General features: G+C 50.1%; 1 protein-coding gene and 1 pseudogene across 2 annotated transcripts in view; both read left to right on the top strand.

Moving 5' to 3' along the window:
- si:dkey-91m11.5 (PH_BCR_vertebrate and RhoGAP_Bcr domain-containing protein) overlaps nucleotides 1-26,614 on the top strand; it is a 406,087-nt gene that overhangs the window by 245,188 nt on the left and 134,285 nt on the right. The window lies entirely within an intron of this gene.
- Nucleotides 1,815-21,683, top strand: LOC132400400 (Y-box-binding protein 1-like; annotated as a pseudogene).

Raw genomic sequence — 26,614 nt, 5'->3', positions numbered from 1 at the left:
TTTTGTTGACATGCCAAATTGCTTCAAACTTCTAATGAAGTATAGTTGCTGTCCTGCCTTCTTTATAGCTGCATTGATATGTTGGGACCAGGTTATGTCCTCAGAGATCTTGCCACCCAGAAATTTGAAACTGCTCACTGTCTCCACTTCCGATCCTTCTATGAGGATTGGTATATGTTGCTTCGACTTACCCTTCCTGAAGTCCACCATCATCTCTTTCATCTTACTGCCAGATTGTTGCTGGGCACCGCACCACTAGTTGGAATATCTCACTCCTGTACACCCTCTCATCTCCATCTGAGATTCTACCAACAATGGTTGTATCATCAGCAAATTTATAGATGCTATTTGAGCTATGCCTAGCCACACAGTCATGGGTATAGAGAGAGTAGAGCATTGGGCTAAGCACATACCCCTGTAATTGCACCAGTGTTGATCGTCAGTGAAGAGGAGATATTATCACCAATCCGCACAGATTGTGGTCTTCCGGTTAGGAAGTTGAGGATCCGATTGCAGAGTGAGGTACAGCTTCTGTAACTTCTCAGTGAAGATTTTGGGAAAGATGGTGTTAAATGCTGAGCTATAGTCGATGAACAGCATCCTGACGTAGGTGTTTGTATTGTCCAGGTGGTCTAAGGGCGTGTGACGAGCCATTGAGACCTCAGCTAGTTTATAAGCCTTCTTCAGTTCCCTTCTAATATCAGACACACACCAGAAAAGTCTTCTTAGTAGATCTTTCTCATCAGTCCCAAAACAGAGGTCAACGGGCAACCTCACTTCACGTCCAAACATCAGATAATATGGCGAGTACCTGGTAGCTTCATTCTGTGTACAGTTGTAGCAGTGGACCAGATGTCAAATATGTTGACTTCACGTTCTTTTTACTAATTTCCAAGGTTCCGAGCATGTCTAGCAAGGTCCGATTGAACCTGTCATGTTGGGGATCACCCGGCAGGTGATAAGGCATAGTCCTCGACTTCTTGCCTCCAAGCATGCTCAGTAACTTATGTATGAGCCTACTCTTGAAATCCCTGATCACTACGTATCTACCTGGGGAGGCCATAATAAACAAAATACTTCTCCCATAACTCTTTAGCCACTCTGATCCTTGGTACGGAAGGCTTGCACAAATCTGGTGTAGTGATCCGTAACAACCAAGACATTCGCCATGTTGTTGACATTAGGCTCTATTGACAGGAAATCCATACACACCAGATCAAGTGGCCTTGTACTTTGCAAGTGGGATAATGGAGCAGCCCTCGTAGGCAGCGTCTTCCTCCGTATACATCGAATACGTGACTTGAGTACCCTTCGACCTCCGGAAGCCAGTTGAACCGACTTCTGAGCAATCCCCAGGGCTTGTCAACCCCCAGATGACCAGAGTCATCATGCAGTGACTTCAAGATAATCCTCCAGTACTTCTCAGGCAGAACCAGCTGGGAATGCCGAGGCCTGTTTGACCCGGTGTAGGATCTGGTTCCTCAACTCCAATCTGGGCCGTTCTCTCAGTAGCAGAGACACTGTCCGCTAGGGCCATGTCCCCTTCCATAACCGCTGACTATGCATAGGCCAGCTCATTGAGCGGCTGCCACTTCCCCAGGACCCAATTCTGGCAACTGCTTTGTCTTCAGAGCAGATACGTGCAGTGAGGCTGTGGAATGGTACCATCAGAAGCTCCCAACTGCTCGATTCTGCCCTTGCCTTTCCTATGCCTTCCCCCTAATGGGAAACTGGTACGTGGCTTTGACTCCCGGGGCTCGGAATGCTGTCCCACTCTCCGTCCCTGCCCAGCCCTTCACGTGCACAACGGGACAATGCACCAGCATTCCGACTCGCCAGCCGGTACTTCTGAAATCACAGGCAGACAACACTGCCAACCACCAACGGCATCCAGTTTTGCCAAGGTCAGGATATAAGTTAATGGGTTGTTGTCTGTCCTCATCTCAAACTTGGCACCATATGTGTAGCATCTGTGTCCCCAGTTTACCCCGTCCGCCTGGGGTGAACCACCGTCACCCCACCAACAGTGCAATACTTCTGTGTAAGTACAATGTAATGCCCCCCCCAGTACACGCTCGCAACACAAATATCAGGCAATACACCAAAGGCGAGTAAATAATTACAACTTTATAGTTATTACTTAGTGATGGGTTAGTAGAAACAGATAACCTAAAGGTTACCCCAATCACACAACGTGATAGCCACTTATGGATGTGCTGGGTCGATGCTCAACCCACCCTTGTAGGCACTCGAAAGATCCAACCAGTGACCCCTTTGTCACTGGCTTCCTCCCATTGTCCGAGTCCAACTATGACTGACCGTGTGTGAGTGAGTGTCCTTGCTTAAATCAAAACAAGCTGCAGAGTCAAATAGTTCCACCCGCCCCCCCCCCCCCCACCACTCTCTTAGTAAGAATCAAGCAGGAGCTGAGAAAGCCGGCGGCTGACGTCACTCAGGCACTCTCTCTTAAAATGACAGTCCACGACAAAATAAACCTAGGGGTTCGTCACACCCCTATGTCACAAGATTTAACTTTGTAGGAGGTTATGGCATTCAAACCCTGCCACAGCTGTCAAGCATCCCTCGTTGATTCCGGTCAAGTCCAGAATCTCCACTGCCTGATAGATGGCCTTCTAGAGATCATACCTGCACCTCTTGTTGCATTCTTCATCTCCAGACTTGATGCCTCTGTGCTGTCTCTCAGTAGGTTCTGGATTCCATTGTTCATCCAGGTTTCTGATTGGGGAAAACCATGAATGATTTCATGGGACGCACGCATCCACAGCTGTTTTAATAAATTCTGTAACAACCCTGGTGTAGTCATTGAGGTCTTCAGATGAGTTCTTGAACACAACTCAATTCACTGACTCAATCCTCAGTCTCCTGTGACCACCTCTTGTTGTTTTGATCTCTGGAGCCTTTCTCTTTTGGCTTTGTCTATTTGCAGGTAGTAGGAGTACAGCCAAAAGATCCGACTTGCCTAAATGCAGAATCGAGAAGAAATGATAGGCATTCCTTGTCAAAGTGTGGCAGTGGTCTAGTGTGTTGGGACCTCTGGTGCAACAGGTTAAGTGCTGGTGATATTTGGGCAGAGTTTTCTTCAAACAGGTCTGGTTAAAGTCACCGTTTATAATTTGAAATGCATTGGGATGGGCTGTTTCTTGTTTACTCCTGAGGCAAATGGAATGGTCTACATTTAATGATTAGTTGTTCCAAGTCAGGGGAACAAGAAGTTGACGTAACCCTAAAGTCCATGCACCAATGAGAATTGACTAAAAAGCACACGCCGCCATCTTTTTCCGTACCACAGTTCACAGCTCGATCCATTCTGAAAATCGTAAAGCCTTCCGGTCGCATCATGGTATCCAATGAATCTGCATTTAACCAAGTTCCAGTACAGCAAACAATTGAGATCAGCCTCTGATACAGCAGCATTGCCCTGAGATCATCAATCTTATTTTCCAGTGACTGTACATTTGTCAACATGATGCTAGACCTGCTCGTCAATGCGAATATCTAATCAGCATGCAAGCATGGTCAAGAGGCTCAGCTGTTGTTCAGACCAAACATCAGAATGCAAAAGAAATGTGATCTCAGCGACTTTGACCGTGGATTAATTGTTGATGCCAGATGGGGTGGTCTGAGTATCTCAGAAGCTGGTAATCTCTTGGGATTTTCATACAGTCTCTAAAGTTTACAGAGAATGGTGTGTAAAACAAAAGAAACATCCAGTGAGAGTGGGGGAAAATGTTAATAAGAGATGTCAGAGGAGAATGGCCAGACTGGTTCAAGCTGACGGGAAGGTGACAGTAACTCAGATAACCACGTATTGCAGCAGTGGTGTGCAGACGAGCGCCACTGAGCATGCGACACATTGAAACTCAAAATGGATGGGCTACAGCAGCAGAAACCTAGTAAAGGGGCATATTTGGAAGGTTAAAATCCCCTACGATGATAATCCTATTATTATTGCAGTTTTCTACAATTTCCTTGTATATTTGTTCCAAATTGCTATTGACTAGCAACAGACTGATACTATTATCAGTGAGGTGAACAATACCTAGAAATGCATGCTTCTCTGAGAGTATAAACACTCCAAACAGACAAACATAATCTAGGCACAAACAAGAGAAAACCCTGCAGATGCTGGAAATCCAAGCAACACACATAAAATGCTGGAGGAACTCAGCAGGCCATAGATGAAAAAACATTTTGGACCGTGGCAGGGCTGGAGAAAAAAATGAGTAGTGGATATAAAAGGTGGGGAGAGGGGAGAGAGAAACTCAAGGCGACAGGTGAAACTGGAAAGGGGAGGGATGAAGTAAGAGCTGGGAAATTGATTGGTGAAAGTTACAGGGCTGGAGAAGGGGGAGTATGATAAGGGATGAAGTAAGAGCTGGGAAATTGGTGAAAGTTACAGGGCTGGAGAAGGGGGAGTATGATAAGGGATGAAGTAAGAGCTGGGAAATTGGTGAAAGTTACAGGGCTGGAGAAGGGGGAGTATGATAAGGGATGAAGTAAGAGCTGGGAAATTGATTGGTGAAAGTTACAGGGCTGGAGAAGGGGGAGTATGATAAGGGATGAAGTAAGAGCTGGGAAATTGATTGGTGAAAGTTACAGGGCTGGAGAAGGGGGAGTATGATAAGGGATGAAGTAAGAGCTGGGAAATTGATTGGTGAAAGTTACAGGGCTGGAGAAGGGGGAGTATGATAAGGGATGAAGTAAGAGCTGGGAAATTGATTGGTGAAAGTTACAGGGCTGGAGAAGGGGGAGTGTGATAAGGGATGAAGTAAGAGCTGGGAAATTGATTGGTGAAAGTTACAGGGCTGGAGAAGGGGGAGTATGATAAGAAGTCCATGGAAGCAAGAAAAGGGGAGGGGCACCAGAGGAAGGTGATGAGGTGAGAGAGGGAGAAGGAGAGGGGGATGGTGAAGCAGGGTGGGGGGGAGGGAATATAAACAAAGTTCAAAGATCAATGTTCATGCCATCAGTTTGGAGGCTACCAGATGTTGTTCGTCCAGCCTGGGTGTGGCCTCATCGCAGTAGTAGAGGAGACCATCGATTGACATATCGGAATGGGAATGGGAAGAGTAATTAAAATTGGTGACCACTGGGAGATCCCGTTCCTTCTGGCAGATGGAGCATAGGTGCCTGATGAAGCGGGCTCCCAATCTATGTCGGGTCACACCAATATATAGGAGACCACACCAGGAACACCAGACACAGTAGATGACCTCAAGAGACTCGTGTCATCTTACCCAGTGGTAGTGAGAGAGGAGGTGCAGGGGTAGGTGTTCTATTGAGGCCATATTCAGGTTGGAAGTTGCCGCGTGGCCAAGTGATTAAGGCGTTTGTCTAGTGATATGAAGGTCGCTAGTTCGAGCCTTGGCTGAGGCTGCAAGTGTGTCCTCGAGCAAGACGCTTAACCACACGTTGCTCTGCGACGACACCGGTGCCAAGCTGTACTGGTCCTAATGCCCCTCCCTTGGACAACATCTGTGCATGGAGTGGGGAGACTTGCAGCTTGGGCGACTGCTGGTCTTCCATTTAAAAAAAACCTTGCCCAGGCTGGTGCCCTGGAAAGTTTCCAAGGTGCAAATCCATGGTCTGTCGAGACTAATGGAGACCTATACATTCAGGTTGGAGAAACACCATCTTTTAGAATGTCGATTTCTTTAGCTTCCAGTAATGCCCCCCCCCCCCCGCGCACCATTTCCCGTCACCTTTTCCCTATCTCATCTTATCTCCTTGCCTGCCCATTGCCTCCCCCCCACCCACCATGGCCTTCTGTCCTATCTTATCAGACTCCCCTTCTCCAACCCTTTACTCTTTCACCAATAAACTTCCCAGCTCTTTACTTAATCCCTCCCCCTCCTGGTTTCACCTATCACCTTGTGTTTCTCTCTCCACTCCCCCACCTTTTAAATCTACTACTCAGCTTTTTTTTCTCCAGTCCTGCCAAAGGGTCTTGGTCCGAAATGTCGATTATACTTTTTTCCATTGATGCTGCCTGGCCTGCGAACAGGGCCAACAAACTTAACCTGTTCTTCAACAGATTTGGCCTTGCCCATCCCCCACATCATTCATCTATTGTCGGCCCCCAACCAACACATACTCCACTCTCCCCTCCTCACTGCCCCCCCACCCTGCTCTCATGACTACACCCCTCCCCCACCTGAAACCACCACGGTGGGCTTCACAGCTGAACAGGTGAGAAGACAGCTGAAACATCTCCACCCAAGCAAGGCTGCAGGCCCGGATGGTGTCAGCCCCAGGGTGCTCAAAGCCTGTGCCCCCTAGCTACGTGGAGTACTTCACCATGTCTTCAACCTGAGCCTGAGTCTCCAGAAGGTTCCTGTGATGTGGAAGACGTCCTGCCTCGTTCCTGTACCGAAGACGCCGCGCCCCAGTGGCTCCAATGACTACAGACCGGTGGCATTGACCTCCCACATCATGAAGACCCTGGAGAGACTTGTTCCAGAGCAGCTCTGGCCTAAGGTTAGGCCACACTTAGAGCCCCTCCAGTTCGCCTACCAGCCCCAATAGGAGTTGAGGATGCCATCGTCTACCTGTTGAACCGTGTCTACGTCCACCTGGACAAGCCAGCGAGCACTGTGAGGGTCATGTTTTTTGACTTCTCCAGTGCGTTCAACACCATCCACCCTACTCTGCTGGGTGAGAAGCTGACAGTGATGCAGGTGGATGCTTCCCTGGTGTCATGGATTATTAATTACCTGACTGGCAGACCACAGTACGTGCGCTTGCAACACTCTGTCAGACAGAGTGGTCAGTAGCACTGGGGCTCCACAGGGGACTGTCCTGTCTCTCTTTCTCTTCACCATCTACACCTCGGACTTCAACTACAACACAGAGTCTTGCCATCTTCAGAAGTTTTCTGATGACTCTGCCAGAGTTGGATGCATCAGCAAGGGAGATGAGGCTGAGTACAGGGTGACGGTGGGAAACTTTGTCACATGGTGCAAGCAGAATCATCTGCGGCTTAATGCGAAAAAGACTAAGGAGCTGGTGGTGGACCTGAGGAGGGCTAAGGCACTGGTGACCCCTGTTTCCATCCAAGGGGTCAGTGTGGACATGGTGGAGGATTACAAATACCTGGGGATACGAATTGACAATAAACTGGACTGGTCAAAGAACACTGAGGCTGTCTACAAGAAGGGTCAGAGCCGTCTCTATTTCCTGAGGAGACTGAGGTCCTTTAACATCTGCCGGACGATGCTGAGGATGTTCTACGAGTCTGTGGTGGCCAGTGCTATCATGTTTGCTGTTGTGTGCTGGAGCAGCAGGCTGAGGGTGGCAGACACCAACAGAATCAACAAACTCATTCGTAAGGCCAGTGATATTGTGGGGGTGGAACTGGACTCTCTGACGGTGGTGTCTGAAAAGAGGATGCTGTCCAAATTGCATGCCATCTTGGACAATGTCTCCCATCCACTCCATAATGTGCTGGTTAGGGACAGGAATATATTCAGCCAGAGACTCATTCCACCGAGATGTAACACTGAGCGTCATAGGAAGTCATTCCTGCCTGTGGCCATCAAACTTTACAACTCCTCCCTCGGGGTGTCAGACACCCTGAGCCGATAGGCTGGTCCTGGACTTATTTCCACTTGGCATTACTTACTTATTATTATTTAATTATTTATGGTTTATATTGCTATATTTCTTCACTATTCTTGGTTGGCGTGACTGTAACGAAACCCCATTTCCATCGGGATCAATAAAGTATGTCTGTCTGTTGAGTTCCTCCAGCGTTTTGTGTGTGAAAGCAGGTGAAAATTGGTCCAATTTCTAAGCATGGACTGTAGTACAAGAATGATTTTGGACATTGGTTAATGCAGAACTAGTATATTTTCCCAACTATTGCATTACTGCTGTTAATATCCAAATCCTGTGAGTTTAAAGAGATCAGAAAATATACAAGCACAATGAAGCTCATTTCTGACTGCAAGCCCATGCATGCTCCTGACCCTCTTAATCCTGATTCAACCCTAGCCCTGGCTTTAACTCCAACCCCCTCTCCCCTCTCCTTTCTCCGCTCCCAACCAACCCCTCAAACCCTTCTTGTGTTCTGGACCCTGTCTCATGCTCTGGAATACTGTCTGAGCCAGATGGCAAGATTTTTGAAGAAGTGCTGGATTATCAGAGTTTTACTGTAATCTTGGATAAAGTTGAGAATTTGGTTGGTGGGTGCAAGAGCTGATGCTTGAACTTAGCGTGTAACACGACAAACTGTGATGCATGTAAGTTGAAGACAGTCAGTATTTTTTTTGGTATTTAGTTAAAAAAAATTAGTGGCCTCGAAATGTGACTTTACTATGTGACTTTTGTTTAACGTTATATGATCAAAGATATGGTGTTTTGGAACAAAATACAATAACAATCATTTCCAGTCAACTTTTGTCACTGGAGTGCACTTTGCACTTGTCAGGTGTAGACAACAGTAGCTGGGTGTACAGTAAAACAGTATACACGTTTTCAGCCTCGCCATTGGGAACTCATTGACAGTGTCAGGTGTGGCTGTTGTGATGTTGGTTAGCTGTGCTGCTCTGTGATTTAAATGGACACTTGCCACCTCAGGATTCTGTTCCACAGCACTCTGGGGCTTACTCTTCCCGGTTTCTATAGGTTTCCACTGACAATTCACCATTAGAAAATGCTTTAGTAATTAAAGCTGTAATGCTTTAAAATTATTCAATTTTGTCACAACTGGTATTGATAGGAGTCTTGGAGCTGGCATGCAAGCATGAATTGAATCAATTTTATTTCTTACTTTTTTCATATACATGAGGAGAAAAAATCTTTACATTATATTTCTGCCTAAATGAGCAATTTATAGTAATTTATAACAAATAGTATGTACCACAGGACAGTCAGTATAGCATAGAAATAAAATTGTATCAGCATGAATTAAACAGTCTGACGGCCTGGTGGAAGAAGCTGTCCTGGAGCCTGTTGGTCCTGGCTTTTATGCTGTGGTACTGTTTCCCGGATGGTAGCAGCTGGAACAGTTTGTGGTTGGGGTGACTCAGGTCCCCAATGATCCTTCGGGCCCTTTTTACACACCTGTCTTTGTAAATGTCCTGAATAGTGGGAAGTTCACATTTACAGGTGCGCTGCACATTTACAGAGTCCTGCGATTGAGGGAAGTACAGTTCCCATACCAGGCAGTGATGCAGCCAGTCAGGATGCTCTCAATTGTGACCCTGTAGAAAGTTTTTAGGATTTCGGGGCTCATATCAAACTTCTTCAACCAAGAAGGTGAAAGAGGTGCTGTTGTGCTTTTTTCACCACACAGCTGGTATGTACAGACCACGTGCATTCCTCGGTGATGTTTATGCTGAGGAACTTAAAGTTGTTTACCCTCTTAACCCCAGATCCATTGATGTCAGTGGGGGCTAGCCTGTCTCCATTCCTCCTGTAGTCCACAACCATGACCTCTGTTTTTGCGGCGTTGAGGGAGAGGTTGTTTTCTTGACACCACTGTGTCAGGGTGATGACTTCCTCTCTGTAGGCTGCCTCATTATTATTTGAGATTAGGCCAATCAATGTAGTGTTGTCAGCAAATTTAATTAGCAGATTGGAGCAGTGGGTGTCGACACCGTCATGGGTATACAGAGAGTAAAGGAGGGGGCTTAGGACACAGTCCTGAGGGATACCTGTGTTGAGGGTCAGAGGGGCAGAGGTGATGGAGCCCACTCTTACCACTTGCCGGTGATCTGACGGGAAGTCCGGGATCCAGCTACGCAAGGCAGGGTGAAGGCCGAGGTCTCCGAGCTTCTCGTCAAGCCTGGAGGGAATTATGGTGTTGAATGCTGAACTGTAGCATTCTCTGAATGGCAAAGAATTTCCAATCACTTGTTGTTCAGTTCATGGTCAACTCTGAGGAGAACTTGCAGGATATACTGCAAACTCGTACTATTCCCTCCTACATAAGTAGAAACAATCAGCATTGAAGAAGTTCTTTCCTTCACAGAAATCCACAATTCTATCTACCTAGTGAGCATCAGTGTGTATGGAAGCTGAAGTTTCACAAGACTGATGTGCAGCCTTGGTAACCCATAGCTGCAGGCATAAACCTTTGTCTGGACCGCATACAGTTCTGGCCAATATCACTGTAACTTTCAGCTTCTTAACTGTAAGGCCATTTCGATTTATGCTATTTCTGTTAGTTTATTACTTGCAACTAAATTAGTGAAATTGCTCGTGCCTTTACTCGTCGAGAAGTTAGTTCCTTTTCGTTCTTTGACTTAGGGCAGGCACTAGGTTGGGCTTCTGTCTCTGCTAGAGTGGCAGGCGAGAATTCTACCACTGAACCACCGATGCCAGTCTCTGCTAGAGTGCATTCATGTTGGACTTTGGGCTCCATTTCAGAATCCAGAGACCTATTCATGAACGGCAAAGAATTTCCAATCACTCGGTGTTTGGATCATGGCAACATCGAGGAGAACTAGCAGGATATACTGCAAACTCGTATTATTCCCTTTTTCTGAGATAGTCATGGTCTTTTGGATGGATCTTGGAGGATAAGCATTATTCCCCTCATTGCATGGCATGTCTGCCCGGGTGAATTGCACTGAGTGCGTGGTAGCATAGTGGTTAGTGCAGTTGCCTTCTGGCACTAAGGTCACTGACGAGGGTCGGATCCCTGATCACATGGATTTCCTCCAGGTGTCTCAGTTTCCTTCTACGTTCCAAAGACGAACAGTTAGGAATGGTGCTGCCCAGCACAATCCCTGGATGCAAGAATTATGCATTTCACTGTGTTTACATGTTTTGATGTACATGTGACAAATAAAACTAATGTAATCTTTTGAAAATTGTTTGACTTAATGTGAACTATCAATGTCATGGTTGTTTCTTTGATGACTGCCCAGACAATTCACAATAGCCTGACTGCATCCTGTCAGCTGGTTAATCTGCAGTTAGGTTTAAGTGTATGTAACCCTCTTTTTTTTATTACAAAGTCCTTTATTACAAATATCGGTGCTATACAATATATACAAAACAGTGGCAAACACAATTACTGCACTACAAATAGACAATAGACATTACACCAGAATGTTGCCATCCCTATCCACGATGGCATTCACACCCCGCGGAGCCCAACGGCCTCGAAACTCCTCCAAGGCCGCTGTGGACTGCGCGTGTTCTTTTTCAATAGTTACCCGGGCACGAACATACCCCCTAAACATTGCCAGGTTCAGCTGGTGGCGTAAGTCCAGGGAAGACAGTCTCTTGTCCCACCAGACATTTGAAATCTGAAGTGTGAAACTTCAACTGTTACTGTTGGTTTAAAATGCAGGAACTGTGGCAAGCAATGCCACGCTGGCAGAGTATGCAAAGCTGGTAAACAGCAGGAAAAGGGCTAAAATACAGAGAAACAAGAAACCCCAGGAAGGAAAATACAACAAAATGAACGAAGGCAGTTCTGACCCAGACGAAAGTGAGTTGTCTGCCACTTCACAGCGTGGAAGAGACAGATGATCGGAGAGTAATAAGAATCACTCCACAAGTGACAGGCGTGAGACTGAAAACGGAGCTGGATACAGGCTCAGCTTTAACAGTGATCTCTGTACACGACTACAGTTTTCTCACATACCTCTGAAACGATCAAAACTACTGATAAAGACTTACACAGAACAGAGAGTGCGTCCCGAAGGGACAGTGATCCATGGAGACAAAACCCAGCAGCTGATCCTTTATGCACTAGAGAATGGAGGACCACCGTTGTTGGGACGTGAATGCCTCAGGAAAATCCAGTTGGACTGGCACACCATCAAGGCGCCAGATGTGTCAACAAAGGAGGGCAGCTCGGCGGGGAAGATGTCCGCAGCTCTCCTCTCACCCACTGTCGACTATTACAAAGACGAGGAGGAGCTGGACAGCATCGACAGGGAGACAGATAAGCAGGATGATGAAGACTGCCTGGAAGTAAAAGAGCAGATGTACCAGAAGAAATTAACATCTCTCAAAAGTCAGGTACAGCAGTTATGGGACGGCATCTTGCAGGAGTAGCAGTAAAGGGTGAAGAAACTAGATCAACAATACAAGGACAGAATACAAAATGCAGAGCTTTTTCTGCAACTAGAGACAGAAAAAGTGGAAAGAAATTATATTAGGGGGAAGAAATAAGTGGAGAGAGCACAGGAGCCCCCACCTCAGACCAGCCCGAGCCGTAACCACCTCACGCAGCCTGTCCACACCGTGAGCGAGGCCGAGACAGAACAGCAACCGCCTCACACAGTCTGTCCACACCGTGAGCGAGGCCGAGACAGAACAGCAACCGCCTCACACAGCCTGTCCACACCGTGAGCGAGGCCGAGACAGAACAGCAACCGCCTCACGCAGCCTGTCCACACCGTGAGCGAGGCCGAGACAGAACAGCAACCGCCTCACACAGTCTGTCCACACCGTGAGCGAGGCCGAGACAGAACAGCAACCGCCTCACACAGTCTGTCCACACCGTGAGCGAGGCCGAGACAGAACAGCAACCACCTCACACAGTCTGTCCACACCGTGAGCGAGGCCGACACAGAACAGCAACCGCCTCACACAGTCTGTCCACACCGTGAGCGAGGCCGAGACAGAACAGCAACCGCCTCACACAGTCTGTCCACACCGTGAGCGAGACCGAGACAGAACAGCAACCACCTCACACAGTCTGTCCACACCGTGAGCGAGGCCGAGACAGAACAGCAACCGCCTCACGCAGTCTGTCCACACCGTGAGCGAGGCCGAGACAGAACAGCAACCGCCTCACGCAGTCTGTCCACACCGTGAGCGAGGCCGAGACAGAACAGGAACCTCCTCACACAGTCTGTCCACACCGTGAGCGAGGCCGAGACAGAACAGCAACCGCCTCACGCAGCCTGTCCACACCGTGAGCGAGGCCGAGACAGAACAGCAACCACCTCACACAGTCTGTCCACACCGTGAGCGAGGCCGAGACAGAACAGCAATCACCTCACACAGTCTGTCCACACGGTGAGCGAGGCCGACACAGAACAGCAACCACCTCACACAGTCTGTCCACACCGTGAGCGAGGCCGAGACGGAGTAACAACCACCTCACACAGCCTGTCCACACCGTGAGCGAGGCCGAGACAGAACAGCAACGACCTCACACAGTCTGTCCACATCGTGAGCGAGGCCGAGACAGAACAGCAACCACCTCACACAGCCTGTCCACACGGTGAGCGAGGCCGAGACAGAACAGCAACCGCCTCACACAGTCTGTCCACACCGTGAGCGAGGCCGAGACAGAACGGCAACCACCTCACACAGTCTGTCCACATCGTGAGCGAGGCCGAGACAGAACAGCAACCACCTCACACAGTCTGTCCACACCGTGAGCGAGGCCGAGACAGAACAGCAACCGCCTCACACAGTCTGTCCACACCGTGAGCGAGGCCGAGACAGAACAGCAACCACCTCACACAGTCTGTCCACACCGTGAGCGAGGCCGAGACAGAACAGGAACCACCTCACACAGTCTGTCCACACCGTGAGCGAGGCCGAGACAGAACAGGAACCTCCTCACACAGTCTGTCCACACCGTGAGCGAGGCCGAGACAGAACAGCAATCACCCCACACAGCCTGTCCACACGGTGAGCGAGGCCGAGACAGAACAGCAACCGCCTCACACAGTCTGTCCACACGGTGAGCGAGGCCGAGACAGAACAGCAACCACCTCACACAGTCTGTCCACACCGTGAGCGAGACCGAGACAGAACAGCAACCGCCTCACACAGTCTGTCCACACCGTGAGCGAGGCCGACACAGAACAGCAACCACCTCACACAGCCTGTCCACACCGTGAGCGAGGCCGAGTCAGAACAGCAACCACCTCACACAGTCTGTCCACACGGTGAGCGAGGCCAAGACAGAACAGCAACCACCTCACGCAGTCTGTACACACCGTGAGCGAGGCCGAGACAGAACAGCAACCGCCTCACACAGTCTGTCCACACCGTGAGCGAGGCCGAGACAGAACAGCAACCGCCTCACGCAGTCTGTCCACACCGTGAGCGAGGCCGAGACAGAACAGCAACCGCCTCACACAGCCTGTCCACACCGTGAGCGAGGCCGAGACAGAACAGCAACCGCCTCACACAGTCTGTCCACACCGTGAGCGAGACCGAGACAGAACAGCAACCACCTCACGCAGCCTGTCCACACCGTGAGCGAGGCCGAGACAGAACAGCAACCGCCTCACACAGTCTGTCCACACGGTGAGCGAGACCGAGACAGAACAGCAACCGCCTCACACAGTCTGTCCACACCGTGAGCGAGGCCGAGACGGAGTAACAACCACCTCACACAGTCTGTCCACACCGTGAGCGAGGCCGAGACAGAACAGCAACCGTCTCACACAGTCTGTCCACACGGTGAGCGAGGCCGAGTCAGAACAGCAACCCCCTCACACAGTCTGTCCACACGGTGAGCGAGGCCGAGACAGAACAGCAACCGCCTCACACAGTCTGTCCACACCGTGAGCGAGACCGAGACAGAACAGCAACCACCTCACACAGTCTGTCCACACCGTGAGCGAGGCCGAGACGGAGTAACAACCACCTCACACAGTCTGTCCACACGGTGAGCGAGGCCGAGACGGAGTAACAACCACCTCACACAGTCTGTCCACACCGTGAGCGAGGCCGAGACAGAACAGCAACCGCCTCACACAGTCTGTCCACACCGTGAGCGAGGCCGAGACAGAACAGCAACCACCTCACACAGTCTGTCCACACCGTGAGCGAGGCCGAGACAGAACAGCAATCACCTCACACAGTCTGTCCACACGGTGAGCGAGGCCGAGACAGAACAGCAACCGCCTCACACAGTCTGTCCACACGGTGAGCGAGGCCGAGACGGAGTAACAACCACCTCACACAGCCTGTCCACACCGTGAGCGAGGCCGAGACAGAACAGCAACCGCCTCACACAGTCTGTCCACACCGTGAGCGAGGCCGAGACAGAACAGCAACCACCTCACACAGTCTGTCCACACCGTGAGCGAGGCCGAGACAGAACAGCAACCGCCTCACACAGTCTGTCCACACCGTGAGCGAGGCCGAGACAGAACAGCAACCGCCTCACACAGTCTGTCCACACCGTGAGCGAGGCCGAGACAGAACAGCAACCGCCTCACACAGTCTGTCCACACCGTGAGTGAGGCCGAGACAGAACAGCAACCGCCTCACACAGTCTGTCCACACCGTGAGCGAGGCCGAGACAGAACAGCAACCGCCTCACACAGCCTGTCCACACCGTGAGCGAGGCCGAGACAGAACAGCAACCGCCTCACACAGTCTGTCCACATCGTGAGCGAGGCCGAGACAGAACGGCAACCACCTCACACAGTCTGTCCACACCGTGAGCGAGGCCGAGACAGAACAGCAACCACCTCACACAGTCTGTCCACACCGTGAGCGAGGCCGAGACAGAACAGCAACCGCCTCACACAGTCTGTCCACATCGTGAGCGAGGCCGAGACAGAACGGCAACCACCTCACACAGTCTGTCCACACCGTGAGCGAGGCCGAGACAGAACAGCAACCGCCTCACACAGCCTGTCCACACGGTGAGCGAGACCGAGACAGAACAGCAACCGCCTCACGCAGTCTGTCCACACCGTGAGCGAGACCGAGACAGAACAGCAACCGCCTCACACAGTCTGTCCACACCGTGAGCGAGGCCGAGACAGAACAGCAACCGCCTCACACAGTCTGTCCACACCGTGAGCGAGACCGAGACAGAACAGCAACCGCCTCACACAGTCTGTCCACACCGTGAGCGAGGCCGAGACAGAACAGCAACCGCCTCACGCAGCCTGTCCACACGGTGAGCGAGGCCGAGACAGAACAGCAACCGCCTCACACAGTCTGTCCACACCGTGAGCGAGGCCGAGACAGAACAGCAACCGCCTCACGCAGTCTGTCCACACCGTGAGCGAGGCCGAGACAGAACAGCAACCGCCTCACGCAGTCTGTCCACACCGTGAGCGAGGCCGAGACAGAACAGCAACCACCTCACGCAGTCTGTCCACACCGTGAGCGAGGCCGAGACAGAACAGCAACCGCCTCACACAGTCTGTCCACACGGTGAGCGAGGCCGAGACAGAACAGCAATCACCCCACACAGCCTGTCCACACGGTGAGCGAGGCCGAGACAGAACAGCAATCACCCCACACAGTCTGTCCACACCGTGAGCGAGGCCGAGACAGAACAGCAACCGCCTCACACAGCCTGTCCACACCGTGAGCGAGGCCGAGACAGAACAGCAACCGCCTCACACAGTCTGTCCACACCGTGAGCGAGGCCGAGACAGAACAGCAACCGCCTCACACAGTCTGTCCACACCGTGAGCGAGGCCGAGACAGAACAGCAACCACCTCACACAGCCTGTCCACACCGTGAGCGAGGCCGAGACAGAACAGCAACCGCCTCACGCAGCCTGTCCACACGGTGAGCGAGGCCGAGACAGAACAGCAACCGCCTCACACAGTCTGTCCACACCGTGAGCGAGGCCGAGACAGAACAGCAACCGCCTCACGCAGTCTGTCCACACCGTGAGCGAGGCCGAGACAGAACAGCAACCACCTCACGCAGTCTGTCCACACCGTGAGCGAGGCCGAGACAGAACAGCAACCGCCTCACACAGTCTGTCCACACGGTGAGCGAGGCCGAGACAGAACAGCAATCACCCCACACAGCCTGTCCACACGGTGAGCGAGGCCGAGACAGAACAGCAATCACCCCACACAGTCTGTCCACACCGTGAGCGAGGCCGAGACAGAACAGCAACCGCCTCACACAGCCTGTCCACACCGTGAGCGAGGCCGAGACAGAACAGCAACCGCCTCACACAGTCTGTCCACACCGTGAGCGAGGCCGAGACAGAACAGCAACCGCCTCACACAGTCTGTCCACACCGTGAGCGAGGCCGAGACAGAACAGCAACCGCCTCACACAGTCTGTCCACACCGTGAGCGAGGCCGAGACAGAACAGCAACCTCCTCACACAGCCTGTCCACACCGTGAGCGAGGCCGAGACAGAACAGCAACCGCCTCACACAGCCTGTCCACACCGTGAGCGAGGCCGAGACGGAGTAACAACCGCCTCACACAGCCTGTCCACACGGTGAGCGAGGCCGAGACAGAACAGCAACCACCCCACACAGTCTGTCCACACCGTGAGTGAGGCCGAGACGGAGTAACAACCGCCTCACACAGTCTGTCCACACGGTGAGCGAGGCCGAGACAGAACAGCAACCGCCTCACACAGTCTGTCCACACCGTGAGCGAGGCCGAGACAGGACAGCAACCGCCTCACACAGTCTGTCCACACCGTGAGCGAGGCCGAGACAGAACAGCAACCGCCTCACACAGTCTGTCCACACCGTGAGCGAGGCCGAGACAGAACAGCAATCACCCCACACAGTCTGTCCACACGGTGAGCGAGGCCGAGACAGAACAGCAACCGCCTCACACAGTCTGTCCACACCGTGAGCGAGGCCGAGACAGAACAGCAACCGCCTCACACAGTCTGTCCACACGGTGAGCGAGGCCGAGACAGAACAGCAATCACCTCACACAGTCTGTCCACACCGTGAGCGAGGCCGAGACGGAGTAACAACCACCTCACGCAGCCTGTCCACACCGTGAGCGAGGCCGAGACAGAACAGCAACCGCCTCACACAGTCTGTCCACACCGTGAGCGAGGCCGAGACAGAACAGCAACCGCCTCACACAGTCTGTCCACACCGTGAGTGAGGCCGAGACAGAACAGCAACGACCTCACACAGTCTGTCCACACCGTGAGCGAGGCCGAGACAGAACAGCAACCATCTCACGCAGCCTGTCCACACCGTGAGTGAGGCCGAGACAGAACAGCAACCACCCCACACAGTCTGTCCACACCGTGAGCGAGGCCGAGACAGAACAGCAACCGCCTCACACAGTCTGTCCACACCGTGAGCGAGGCCGAGACAGAACAGCAACCGCCTCACACAGTCTGTCCACACCGTGAGCGAGGCCGAGACAGAACAGCAACCGCCTCACACAGTCTGTCCACACGGTGAGTGAGGCCGAGACAGAACAGCAACCACCTCACACAGTCTGTCCACACGGTGAGTGAGGCCGAGACAGAACAGCAACCGCCTCACACAGCCTGTCCACACCGTGAGTGAGGCCGAGACAGAACAGCAACCACCTCACGCAGCCTGTCCACACGGTGAGTGAGGCCGAGACGGAGTAACAACCGCCTCACACAGTCTGTCCACACGGTGAGCGAGGCCGAGACAGAACAGCAACCGCCTCACACAGTCTGTCCACACCGTGAGCGAGGCCGAGACAGAACAGCAACCACCTCACACAGTCTGTCCACACGGTGAGCGAGGCTCAGACAGAACAGCAACCACCTCACACAGCCTGTCCACACCGTGAGCGAGGCCGAGACAGAACAGCAACCGCCTCACACAGTCTGTCCACACGGTGAGCGAGACCGAGACAGAACAGCAACCACCTCACACAGTCTGTCCACACCGTGAGCGAGGCCGAGACAGAACAGCAACCGCCTCACACAGTCTGTCCACACCGTGAGCGAGGCCGAGACAGAACAGCAACCGCCTCACACAGCCTGTCCACACGGTGAGCGAGGCCGAGACAGAACAGCAACCGCCTCACACAGTCTGTCCACACCGTGAGCGAGGCCGAGACAGAACAGCAACCGCCTCACACAGTCTGTCCACACGGTGAGCGAGGCCGAGACAGAACAGCAACCGCCTCACACAGTCTGTCCACACGGTGAGCGAGGCCGAGACAGAACAACAACCACCTCACACAGTCTGTCCACACCGTGAGCGAGGCCGAGACAGAACAGCAATCACCTCACACAGTCTGTCCACACGGTGAGCGAGGCCGACACAGAACAGCAACCACCTCACACAGTCTGTCCACACCGTGAGCGAGGCCGAGACAGAACAGCAATCACCTCACACAGTCTGTCCACACCGTGAGCGAGGCCGAGACAGAACAGCAACCACCTCACACAGTCTGTCCACACCGTGAGCGAGGCCGAGACAGAACAGCAACCGCCTCACACAGTCTGTCCACACCGTGAGCGAGGCCGAGACAGAACAGCAACCGCCTCACGCAGTCTGTCCACACGGTGAGCGAGGCCGAGACAGAACAGCAACCGCCTCACACAGTCTGTCCACACCGTGAGCGAGACCGAGACAGAACAGCAACCGCCTCACACAGCCTGTCCACACCGTGAGCGAGGCCGAGACAGAACAGCAACCACCTCACACAGTCTGTCCACACCGTGAGCGAGGCCGAGACAGAACAGCAACCGCCTCACACAGTCTGTCCACACCGTGAGCGAGGCCGAGACAGAACAGCAATCACCTCACACAGTCTGTCCACACCGTGAGCGAGGCCGAGACAGAACAGCAACCACCTCACACAGTCTGTCCACACCGTGAGCGAGGCCGAGACAGAACAGCAACCGCCTCACACAGTCTGTCCACACCGTGAGCGAGGCCGAGACAGAACAGCAACCGCCTCACGCAGTCTGTCCACACGGTGAGCGAGGCCGAGACAGAACAGGAACCGCCTCACACAGTCTGTCCACACCGTGAGCGAGGCCGAGACAGAACAGCAACCGCCTCACACAGTCTGTCCACACCGTGAGCGAGGCCGAGACGGAGTAACAACCACCTCACACAGTCTGTCCACACCGTGAGCGAGGCCGAGACAGAACAGCAACCACCTCACACAGTCTGTCAACACCGTGAGCGAGGCCGAGACGGAACAGCAACCGCCTCACACAGCCTGTCCACACCGTGAGCGAGGCCGAGACAGAACAGCAACCGCCTCACACAGCCTGTCCACACCGTGAGCGAGGCCGAGACAGAACAGCAACCGCCTCACACAGTCTGTCCACACGGTGAGCGAGGCCGAGACAGAACAGCAACCGCCTCACACAGCCTGTCCACACCGTGAGCGAGGCCGAGACAGAACAGCAACCGCCTCACACAGTCTGTCCACACGGTGAGCGAGGCCGAGACAGAACAGCAACCGCCTCACACAGCCTGTCCACACCGTGAGCGAGGCCGAGACAGAACAGCAACCGCCTCACACAGTCTGTCCACACCGTGAGCGAGGCCGAGACAGAACAGCAACCGCCTCACACAGTCTGTCCACACCGTGAGCGAGGCCGAGACAGAACAGCAACCGCCTCACACAGTCTGTCCACACCGTGAGCGAGGCCGAGACAGAACAGGAACCGCCTCACACAGCCTGTCCACACCGTGAGCGAGGCCGAGACAGAACAGCAACCGCCTCACACAGTCTGTCCACACCGTGAGCGAGGCCGAGACAGAACAGCAACCGCCTCACACAGTCTGTCCACACCGTGAGCGAGACCGAGACAGAACAGCAACCGCCTCACACAGTCTGTCCACACCGTGAGCGAGGCCGAGACGGAGCAGCAACCGCCTCACACAGTCTGTCCACACCGTGAGCGAGGCCGAGACAGAACAGCAACCACCTCACACAGTCTGTCCACACCGTGAGCGAGGCCGACACAGAACAGCAACCACCTCACACAGCCTGTCCACACCGTGAGCGAGGCCGAGACAGAACAGCAATCTGACAGCATCAGCTGCAACAGCCAGACAAAGCCAAATCCCCCGGGGAGAAGAAAGTCATCGCAACTAAGGTTCTTGGAACAGTGAAGTGGTTCAACGTACAAAATGGATATGGATTCATCAACAGGAATGATACAAAGGAAGACGTGTTTGCACATCAGACTGTTATAAAAAAGAATAACCCGCGGAAATACCTACGCAGCATTGGAGACGGTGAAACTGTGGAGTTTGACGCAGTGGAAGGTGAAAGGAGGGGCAGAAGCAGCAAACGTAACTGGTCCCGGAGGAGATCCAGTCCAAGGCAGCCGATATGCCATGGACAGTCATCATTATTGTTGCTGCAACCCCTGCCACTGAGGTCTACCACATAATTACCAACAGAACATTGAAGGTGGAGAGAAAGGAGATGGAGCAGAGACAGCAACAGATGGAGAAAATCAGCAACATCGCACTCCTCACAGAAGACAGCGATACCCACCTTAGTTTGTTCGTTGTCGCTATGGTCGCCACCCACAATATAGCAACCAGCCTCGGAGAAATGACTGAGGGTAGTGAAATAAAGGAAAACCAGGTGGCTGGGGAAGAAGGTAAACCTAACAGAGGACAAAATCAATTCCATTCAAACAGAACAGCTTTCCCACAAAGTAAATCTTGAACCAGTTTTTTTCTCCATTGAGAATCATACCCTTAACCTTTTTTGTGTAAGCTTCTTTTCCACATACTTATTTTGAATCCTCAGCCAATGTGTTTTATTTTTCACAAAGAAGTTGGGAAACAGCATCAAAACAGAGGCGAATTCTGGCAGCAAACTGAGGTTTCTATTGTTGTGTTTTCACACTGTGCTGACTGTGCATCTGAAGGAATTCTCCCTCTTCAGCCAGACAGACAGCACTGCAGGTAATCCTTAATATCAGCAAAACTGTACTTTAACAGCAGTTTAAGAACAGTGGAACGAACAACCTGTCAAACCAAATGGTGAAAGACTACTGGTAAAGTACTGACCTTTCTGTGAGTCATTGGTTTGCCCTGACTTTCGAATAACTAGCAGAGACAGCTGCTTTTGTTGGTGGCGAGTCAGCTTTGAAGCAGACCATGGAAACTCCCTGTGCTCAGAGGTTAACTTTTCATGACCTTTATATGGAAATCAGTATTAAAGCAAACAAGTTTATTGACAGACATTACTCAGAGAAGACCCCCCCAAAGACTTGAGTTATAATTATTAGTATTACGTTACTTTGTTATAATTTCACATTATTAAGTTGCTAATTAAACAGTGGGTGGGCGTTTGTATATTAAGAGTACACATATAGTATTTGTTTAGTGTAAAAAAAGTTGATACAGTTTTTAAATAAAAGGGGAGGAGTGTACCATATAGCTTGCTGTATAATATGGGACTATTTTATGTCGTAGTAACATGTTATTGAGCATACGCACTTTGGTATGTATATATGTGTTCAGTTTTGTTTTAGTTAGTAAAGAACCCTGTTAACATAGCTCCCGACTCCAGTGTTTTTATTAATGATATTGTTGTGTAAATGGCCTCATACACAACAGATATGAATACTCTTTTTGAATGCCTGTGCAAAATGGTAACTCATGGTGTAGAAAGCTGCCTATGCCCTCTGTGCTGCTCCCATGGGCTGATGGTGGTGAAGCTAAGAGTATCAGTGACTATCCTAGTACAGCTGTCTTCAGAAAACTGTTTGAGAAAACTTGAGGATAACTGGGAAATAACTTTTGCACCTCCGTGTTATGTTAACCATGAAGAACAGCGTCAGCTCCTGACATGGTAGAAACCATTTAAAAGGTTAATCTTGAGTGTGAGCACATCAGTACCTCTAGTTGAACTTTGTCTTTTGGTGTGTTTTCCCCCTAGCCATCAGTCTGTGGTTTTGTATTGCCACGTGCTCCTGTCCCCGCTCCTGCTCTACTCCGGCCCCTGTATCACTGAGTACTCCGTCTCTCATCTGTTTCTCATTATTACCTGTTTTGCTGCCACTTCTGTCTCATTGTGCTCCACCTATCATCTGCCTCTCTGTTTATTGCTCAGTGTATTTTAGTCCTGTGTTTTCACCTGTTTGTTTCCAGGTTGTGCCAGTGAATTTTCCTGAGCCTTTCCAGCATTCGTATCTGCACTCTGTCCGTCTGAATATCGACTCTGCCCGTTTCCTGATTCTGATGTTTGGATTTCTCTGGATGTTTTGAATTTCTAGGCTGCCACCTTCGTGCTATAAGGATTTAAATGAGTATTTTATGATTACCCTGTCAAGCTGCATGATCCATTAGCTCCACTTCCTGCAGTATCTTCATGATGGCTTTGCCAGATATTTGGCTTTTACATTAAAAGTAAATGTTAAACAAAGATGCTTTCCTTAGCAGAATATGTTTAATGAAAAATGTTAAACATTAAGCATAATTTTAATTTTGAAAAAGTAAAACGATATATGAATTTAAATGAAACTCACTGCACTGAAAAGCCCCAAGTGCTGCCTTTTTGTGCCAGCTTTGCTGGTGGGGAAGGTAACGGACTGAGGCAGTTCCCACCTTGGATAAGATGGCAGTCTGTGAGAAGTAGATGTGGGCAACAAATGACAGTGTTGCTTGAGACTGGTGATGTGTGCTGACATGCTTCAGGGTGTCCGAACTTTTAAACACTACAGTGCCAGAAGTGAACAAAATAAAGTACAGAAATGTTGCAGTCCAGATCGCATGAGCATGACTCACTATATGGCTCCAGATCTTTGCCAATGCAAGCAGAACCTTCTGGAAAGCTGATGTTTGTTGATTGAAGGCTGCAGTTGGCTCTAGTGAGATACCTCTGTAGAAGTAAACCTTGCTCAAACTGGAGATTAAGTTGATAGTGGTGATCAGATGAACTTGGTAAGTGCCTTGTGGAAGCAGAAGCCAGAATGCTGGTGAGTTACTTTCAGAGTAGATGGAATGCTGCTCTGGCTCTATACAATCCTGCCGTATAAACTTTGACACGGACTCCTAATTATCTCATGTATTTGTCCTGACAGGCCAAGTATTGTATCAAGTTTTTCTGTGTTTTTATGCTGCTCCTTACCTGTGCTTTCTTCAGTTATCACCAAATGATTCTTCCAAATGTTCTCTATTGTGTGGAGTTTGGCATTCCACCTGATGAAAACACTGTCATGTCAGCTGACTCCCCTTGTGAAGTCTCTGCCCTTCCTAAGCAGTGCCATCATCCTAGAGGAGGTAGAAATGGTGGCACCTTATGCTCCACAGTAGCAACCTCTCATACTTGCTCTCCACCTACTGACATCCAGTGGCTTAAGTTTGATCCTGACCCTGGCTGCGGTTTGAGTAGGGTTTGCCACTCCCACTATAATTTTGTGAGGTTCCCCCAGTTAGTCCCATTTCCTCCCACATAGGAAAACTGCACTGGTTAATAGGTTAACTGCTGTAACTGTGGCTATTGTACGTTACCCTTGGTGTAGGTGGGCTTGTTGGAACGCAGACATTGCAGTGGTTTATGGAATTGTTCATGGAAGCAGTGTCGACTTGGTGAATGAATGGCCCTATTCTATATTATAAGAATGGAACTGTGGGGTGGATTATTAACATAACAACCACTTTTCATGGAGATTTGGAGAGTTACTAAACTAACTCCTTCATTCATATCCAATCGTTAATGTATATACCAAACAGTAAAGGTCCCAGCACTGGTACAACATGGGGCAGAGGCTTCTAAACACAAAAACAGTCCCCCACTAACACCCTTTAATTCTTATTGCCGAACCAACTGTCGATTGAATTACCTCTGCTTGGGTAGAGTTACCACATTCACTGTCCTGCAGTCATCTGGCACCTCTGCTATGGCCAACAAAGATTTAAAATTCTCTATCAGGGCTTCAGTAATCTCTTCTGTTGCCTTTAATAGCAGCCTTGGATACATCTCATCAGGCCATAGACTTTTATCTACCTTTGACCAATAAGATAACTAAACTTTGTTATTTAATTCATACACGTTCTCAAATTTCACTGCCCCTTCCCTTGAATTCTCCAACCATAATATTTTTCTTAATAAGTAGAGATGAAACCCATCTGTTGAAAACCTCACTTACATCCTGAAGCTCCAAGCCCAAATTGCCATATTGGTCCCTAATAGGCCATGCTGTTTCCCTGGTTACATACCATGGATTCCGTTAATCAGGGCAGCTGCTTATTTGGGGCAAAGAAAATAGTTGGGATTCCCTCCGTTTATTTGGGATACTGTGATGCTTAATTAGGATAGAAGGCTGTTGCTGAGCTAATGATAGATGCATGCACTTGTGTGGCCATTAGACTCTACACCATGCTTAGAGTCAACAATTCTTCAATACTGTCAGATGTGTGTGCTTGCATTCAAAGAGCAGTGATTTTTGGCACTGACATTTGGCGAGGAATAAGTAGTTAGACAATGCAGTACTGTTTTGTTCACTGCGGTTTCAAGTATTCAGGCTTGAAGATGCCAGAAATGTCTGAGAGTGAAAACGAAACAATTTCACTATTCAACAAGTTAGGACCTACGAAGAATGTGAAGGTATTGTCAATCATCTTGTAAGTTACAATGGAAATGAAGACTTGGAAGATGCAGTCATTAATGGCTTTGTATGAAGGCAGTCCAGTATCCATGTGTGGTGTCTGCATTGATTTTGTTAATTTACAGTCAATCAGAAATCTGTGTTGGAAGAATTCATAAGTTGATAACTATAAGGAACTAATACACAGTTTTATAGTATTGTGGAGGTCTAGGTAGTGCTCTAATTTTTTTCTGTATTTCACTTAAAAATATAAGTTGTTACTCAGTTAAATAGTAGTTACTCTTTCTTATACCTTTATAAATATTTCCATGAACCCAGCTAATTGGGGCAGCTGTTTAATTGGGCCAAAATGTGCTGGTTCCAATGTGTTCCAGTTAATCAGAATCCACTGTACTGTTACTCCCAGGGCACCGTGAGGTGATGATCTTGTTGCAGCGTAGATCAATAGATAGGATGAAATATTCACGTTTCAGCCTAATACAGCTGAGAATCACAACTGCTTCCAAGGTCTGTGCAGTTATTAAAGATGTTTTAATGTGATTGGACAATCTATCACTGCTTAAGACCAACAGAAACAATGCCGATTGTGGGCACACTTCTCAAAGGAAACGTGGCTGCCAATCAGGAATACAGGTGTGTTTAAGAAAGCAGGGTATTTGACTCCCATTACCAACTATCTTGCTGGCAAATATATCTAGTAAATAACATCGAAGATCTCAGAGCTAGGGTGCTGTCTCAGTGGGTCATAAGGACTGCTTGTGTCCTTTGTTTCATGGAATCCTGGTTAACCTCCTCCGTACCGGATGCAGTGATTAAGATTGACGGGTTCACTATACACAGTCAGAGTAGGATGTCCCACTTCTGCTCACCAGACCTGGAATATCTTGTAATTAAGTGGAAGATTTCAGTGATCATTTTGATATGTTCCACCTCAGGCCAATGCCAGGCAGGCTCTGGGTGATCAGAGTAATATGATCAACATGTATGAAACAGCATACCATGGCACTATCATTTTGGGGGATTTTAACCAGGCCAGCTTGAAGAATTCAATAAAATTTCCATCGACAAATCACTTGTACTACCAGAGGAAACGATACACTGTTACACCACCAAGAATGCACAGTACTTGTAAATTACATTTAATGCCCACGCTTTGGGAAGTCTGACCAGCTGACTGTACTTCTACTCCCTGAATATAGGCAGAGAAGCACCAGTAGTGAGGACCAAGAAGGTATGGACAGGGGAAGCACAGGAGCGCCTACAGGACTGCTTTGAATCGGTGGACAGGACTGTATTCAGGGATTCGTCTTTGAATCTGGATGAATATGCTGCAGTTGTTACCCACCTCATTAAAAGCCGTGTAGATGAGTGTGTGCCTACGAAAACGTGCA

This window comes from Hypanus sabinus, chromosome 10 (assembly GCF_030144855.1).
Source record: "Hypanus sabinus isolate sHypSab1 chromosome 10, sHypSab1.hap1, whole genome shotgun sequence".
NCBI lineage: Eukaryota > Metazoa > Chordata > Chondrichthyes > Myliobatiformes > Dasyatidae > Hypanus > Hypanus sabinus.
Note: the sequence above shows the minus strand (reverse complement) of the source record. Positions and strands in the feature narration are given on the sequence as shown.